The sequence below is a fragment of the Punica granatum genome, chromosome 5 (assembly GCF_007655135.1).
Source record: "Punica granatum isolate Tunisia-2019 chromosome 5, ASM765513v2, whole genome shotgun sequence".
NCBI lineage: Eukaryota > Viridiplantae > Streptophyta > Magnoliopsida > Myrtales > Lythraceae > Punica > Punica granatum.
This window is the reverse complement of record NC_045131.1, coordinates 24,662,358-24,668,896: the sequence shown is the minus strand read 5'-3', so window position 1 is coordinate 24,668,896 and position 6,539 is coordinate 24,662,358.

Genomic DNA, 6,539 nt, shown 5'->3' with positions numbered 1-6,539 from the left:
TATATCCCGAAATGATTATGATGGGTGATATGGATGGAGAGTCATTATAGAGAAACTTTCAGCATTTTTTTTGGATTATTATCCATATAAATTTTATCTAAAACGAGTTCAAGAGTTCTCGATGAAATATTCACCAAAATTTTACCGAATAATATTTCATATTTTATAAATAAAATATTGTTCAAACAATTTACCGATGAAAATTTTGTTGAAAATATGTAGAAAAGTTCTCGCCAAAAATATTTTTTCAAAAATAAAATATATGTTGATGAAATTTCCATCAGAAACATTAACAATAAAGTCGCTCATGGATTCATATATTTCTTGCAGAAAATTAATTTTCTTGGAATAAGGTCGCTCGCCATAAGGTTTGTAGACACCCCATTTTGGCCCGGGGCATGAAGAGGGGATCGTATGAACAGAAATGAGGTTAGTGGCAAAATGATCAAGTCAACCCGAGCCCAATCAGGGAAACCAGCAAAAAGGGCTCAGAAATGCTTAACAGAGCAAAGCACTATAAACAGAGCAAGAAACATATGAAAGACAAACAAAAATCGATTCGGTCGAACATGATCAATGAATGTCAAAAGAGAGTCAACGGTCAAACTAGACAAAGTCAAAGTTAAGGTTGACAATCGGAAGACCCGACCATTAGTAACACTGGTGGCATGTACTTTTTCGACAATTGAAAACTGATCGAGTCCAGCCAAGGGCAGTCAAAGGGTCAATTGGAGAAGCCAAATCAATTGAGATCAAAATTAGTCAACATTGGTCAATGTTAGTCAACCATTGGCCAACAAGGTAACCACATCAAGGCCAATCGGGCAAATTACTCATCTGGATTCGGATTGAATTGGAATTTTTTTGGTAGATAGGGTACGTCGAGATATCCACTCTAGAATTTTTTGGTGCGCATAACTCATTGCAGATCCCAAGATATGATTTTCTGAAGTTCCCAATTAGGAAAGTGAAGGCCCAAAACACTCCTTCTCTGCACTTTAGGACTTGATGGAACCACCTAGATTAATGAAACAATTCATCCCGAAAATGTTTTTCTATTAAAATCTAACAAGTCATTGACGTCTGGGCACAAAAATCACCCCAAAAGCTTATCGAAGCCGGGAGATAAAATTCCTGGAAGTTGGGATGTCAGGGAGGTGGATCCGAATTAGCATAGTTTAAGATATAAATACATATTTTGGGTTTGATTCGGGTCCAAATGGCACAATTCTCGAGGCTAAGACATGCGTAATTGAGCTAAGATTGATTTAATGGGTATCCCACCCCAATAATTTACCCGATCCGGGTGAACGAGAATTTAAAGTGAATTATGCGCATAGTGATGAACGGTAGACGGACTCACGACATCGGGGGAATAATTCCTCTAAAATCACTCAAGTCATATTTACATGCAAAGCCAACTTCCATGGATTCTTGACTCCTTGAGCTACATGCCTATGAAAAAATATTGGGGTGTTATGTAGAGAATTTAGCCCAGAATTGTCGATTAATTCAAACCTATCCAGAAACAACCCTTATGGAGGAACAAATTTTTCCACACGCTTCGTGAAATTGAAACAAGCTGAAATTTGCATGGCGCGTGCCTTACACATGAAAATTTTAGATAAAGATGCCATCTTGGGTGGGAGCAACTTAGTCTTTTCCTTTAATTCGCTGAAACCCCTCTGCCCTAATCAGAATCACAGACAACCCTTAGATCAAGGCCCTTCGCTCTAATCACCATCAATCCATCATATTTAAGTGGAAACTTACCCATTCTGCAGGGGAGCAGCCTCATTCCATCCCAAGTCTGAAAATATAGATTGCTCAAGGAGGAAACCCTCTCTTCTCCTTTCTTTCACGTAGAACACAAAACAGCCACAGCTCTCCCTGGCTTTCTCCACCCGTGGCCATTCAAGGCCAACTACGGCCACCTCCACCACCCATAGCCCACACGACCATCACAGCCAAACTCCTCTCCACCTCCCTTGCCCTCTTCCGGTGGTCATTGGCCATGCATCAGCTCATAACCAACCGTCTAAGCTTGGAACCGAGAGCTCCTTGGAGGCTTGCTTCATCGATTCTTCCCAGATAATCACCGCTTCTCCCTTTCTTCTCTCTTTGCTTTGTTCCTAGGTATACATTGAAGGCTTGAAGGTGATTAGAGGACCAAAGAGGAGCCGTGGACAAGCCTTGCAAGCTGCAGTCATCCCCAAGTCGAGACAAGGTCGGGAGTCCCGTAGTGTGGTGCTTCTCTTGCTCGACTCCTAAGACCCCCTTAAGAGAGGTATAATACTCTTACACTTAGAAACCATGTTTAGGGTCTTGATTGAAATGATGACGTGATGGTATGGGGTGTTTGATATGCAGGATAATGAGCTCTATGTTTAGCCGAAGCTTATTATGTGTAAAGCCGAGACTAATTTCCACTTGAACCTAAAATCGGAATTGTATGAGCTAGAATGCACCCACATGAACATTGGCCTAACTATATTTGGCTTAATGAGTAAGAAATCGGGTTAGAAATCAACTCATGAGCATGAATCGGATTAAAAGAGGGTCTCGGCCCCTTGTACAGTTGGTCGAATGCTAATAAAGAAGGAGGGCTCGGCTTAATATGATCATTGATGAATCGTTTGTAGAAATTATGTTTAGGATAGGTTTGATTGATCCCGGTGTTCATATGGTTGGAATGAAACTCATTGTGTTCTTCATGTTCGTGTTCATGTTCTTGAGTTGTCGGGCATTTGATGAGTTTGAGTTAATATGGATGAGTTAAGATCTTGAGTTGTCAGATATAAGTGTTTGTGATATTTTGATCCATAAAAGCATGTAATAGGATAGATTTAATTGTTTGTTAAATCGGACTCACACGAACCGGTCAAATCACTTATATTTGGTTTAATGGACTTAAAAAGAAATGGAACCGGTTTAATGTTTAAGATGGCCTTGATTTAATGAACCCGCTTCAATTGTGTTGTGTGATATGGGCCCGAATCCATATATTCGAATGAGAGCATTATATTTGAAAAAATGGTCCAAACGCTCAAACCATTTTCGAAATAACTAAGTCGGTTTAAGTGAGACCTGGACATCGTGTTACGGTAGACTCGAATCAACTCTTCGAGACCCTCATTGGATAAATTAGAGTCAGTTAGTTTCTATTTTAGTACAACGACTTCCGGTCACAAACCGGATAAATCCATCGAGCTTATATCGGGCCCCAAGCCCATTTGAATTCAATGGGCCGATCCGTACCAGTCTCTGGCCCTCAAAAGGGATCCAAAACCATTGTCTTCAAAATCACATAGACTCGATGAGATTGAGTGAAAAAAAAATTAAATTGGACCGAGAGAAATCGGAAATTAAGTGGAGGGGATTCGCTTTGGGTTTGTTAGGTTCAAAATGGATAAAAAAACCATATTGAAAATAGGTGGACTAGGCTAATAAATGGATGCGGGTTTGAATATGAATTAAATTTTTAAAAAAATTGCATAAAAATAGTTGGGCTTTAATTGAACAAATGGATGTGGGCTCACTCAAAGGCCCATTCCCATTAAAATTATGTAAATAGATCATGTACGGAAAATTAATAAAAAGATGCATATAGGAACACTAATAATGGGCCTAGTCAAATCATAGGAAAATGAAAGGGCTCGGGCCTATATAAGGCCCAACCCAAACTAAATTGAATCATCATGCATATTCATATAGGATTTGGCCCATAAGGAAGCCCATAGTCCATTAAAGTATGATTCATGCATATTCCAGCCCAAACCGGGCCCATGAATATATTTGCATATAGGTTACAAGCCCAAAGCGAGCCCAAACTACTTAATTTCTATTAGACCCGTGAGAGAATGTGCGGTGATCTAATTAACTCGATGAATGATTAAAACCGGCAAACATTAGATAAGTAGAGGATCGAAAGGGCATACGACTTGGAGATCGTGTGTAATAGATACCCCGAACCTATTCTTTGGTTCAAGACCGATCAATAAAAACATAGATGGTATAGTTGGGTACAAATCCTCTATCTTTGGGCGACTAATCGGCCCGGGATTCCAACAACCCCAAACAGATAGTGACGACTCCCTCACATCGATCAATCTAGTCGGAGAGTGACCCAAGCTCCATTCTATGTACGGATCCAACGTTCGCATTGTTCCTGAGATCACGCCCCAAATTTGATTTCCTATATGGACTATCCTTGCTTCTGTTGTATATGTATGTATATGATTCTGTTGTATATGTATGTATGTATATTATGTGCTATGATGTAATTGTAATGCAATTATACAATTCTCGTGCTAGGGAAGAATAATCTTTGGATGGACTAGTTGTCATCTTCTTCCCTGAAATTTTGCTATCATTCCTGAGATCACGTCCCCGATTTTCCTACTTAGACTTTCCTTCCTTCTTTTGTAAGATGTAATCGTAATGCAATTAACATAATTCTCGTATTGAGGAAGAATACTCTTGGATGGACTAGACTAGCTGTCTACTTCATCCCAGAGATCTCGTCATTATTCCTGAGATCACGTCCCCGAATTTTCTTGATTTGTTTTCTTGGTAATCCTTGGTTCATTTCATCTTTATCTGTGAAGATGGTTGGGTCGTGGAGCATTTATGTGATGTGAACTTGAATACAATTGCCCATATAACAATGTTCCCTACGTGATTGTAGCAGGGAATTAATACCTTATTTTACAAATGCGTAGGATGCGTATGACACCTTATTTTCATATATATGAACAAGTTTATCATCAAAATAACATTACAAACTCCGTGATGCATTTATATATGCAATTCCAATAGTTATGTGTATGTGTATGATGGTTGAATCGAATGATTCCTTTATGGTTAGGATGAACTTTCGTTATTATTCTGCCGGGATACAGGACATAAATCACCGAATTCAGGATTTGGGTCATTCCCTTTCAATCGCTTCGAAGTGCTTGTTAAAATTCATAAAGAGACTTCAGCATACCTCCATAAGAGGGAAAAAGAAAAGAATCTCACCGATACAGTTCGTCTTAAAATAAATAACCAACAAAATAGTGGAGTACATATTGATTAATTCCGAGGGGAATCATGGAGCGTTCGAAAGGGTATTGTTGTCGGCAACATCATGTGCTGTTGAAGTTACTAAGGTCGCAGCATTTTACACAGAATTGGGGTAGAGTACCCGAGCAAAAACAATCAAGTCCTGGGGGAGGCTTGAATTCATCGATGCAATCTTGCGTTGTATTGCATGGGGTTGCCGGGCAAAAAGCTTCCGCCTTCATCCCGATTAACGAATGGCCTATCCAAAAGAACAATGTGACAGCACTGTGAGCATATATATATATGTGTGTGTGTGTGTGTATGCATATATTAGAGTTGAGTAATATATATAATCCTTTTGAAATTTGCTCTTTCTATATCAAGTATGCATAATTGCAACCGTAAATAGCTAATATATACATGTATCAACAGAAGCACAGTGGTCGATTAGTGTACCTGGCAGAAATGCATGATATTTATCTCATTCTAATTAATTTAAAATTATTATAAGCATGAAATATCTACGTACAACAAGTAAATAAACGCTTAATTGCTTGTGATAAATGAAGAATGAGGGATACCTGCGATCAATAAAAAAACAACCAAGAGTTGTGCAACCAACTTCTTCTCCATTTTGCTGTCGTTATTACCCAAGGCCGTTTTTGTTTGCATCAAATTGGGAATGGTGTTGTGCCTTGCTTCTGGTTATGTATGGCCCTTTTATAATGCACGCGAGCAATAATTACTAGCTTTGTTACGTACACATGCAACCTTAATTAGAATCCATATATAGATAGGCAAAAGCTTACTGTTTTTTCTTTGGCCACTACACAGAATCTTATTTGATTGCAACATTATCTTCTGAAATCTTCTCATTCCATTTCAATCAATGTAATGCAATTTTGCTACCCATATATTCGTTCAGAAATATTTACTTTAATGCTTTAATATATAGATTTAACTATTCATACATGTCTATACTATTAGATTTAATCATCTATAAATGTCTATACTATTATAGAACCAACATTTGAATAACTTTCCATTTCCGAAAAATCCATAACCAAAATAAATATAATCAAGGACAGACACATAATTGAGGACATAATAATAATTTCATTTAAATAACTACCCATCTTTATCCTATTTTTTCTCCCACTCCCTCTTCTCTTACGTACTCTCTCCTCTCCCCTCCTCTCCTCTCCTTCAATAACTTCTAGCGTCCCATTTTTTTTTCCTCTTTCTTTTTTTCATTTTCTGGTTACAAACTATGAGTATAAAGATGGTTGAATGGGTTCGGCCAACTATACATTTTATTCACCTAATCCCAAAATATAGTGACAGCGCCTAGCATGGTTTTGAAATCTAATATATATAGAAGGGGGCAATCCGCGCTACCCGCAGAAACAATACATAAGAAATACTACAAAATTAAATGAGTATTTGTCGACAACTTACCTCAGAAGAAAAGAAAACAAGAAAGAAAAAAAACA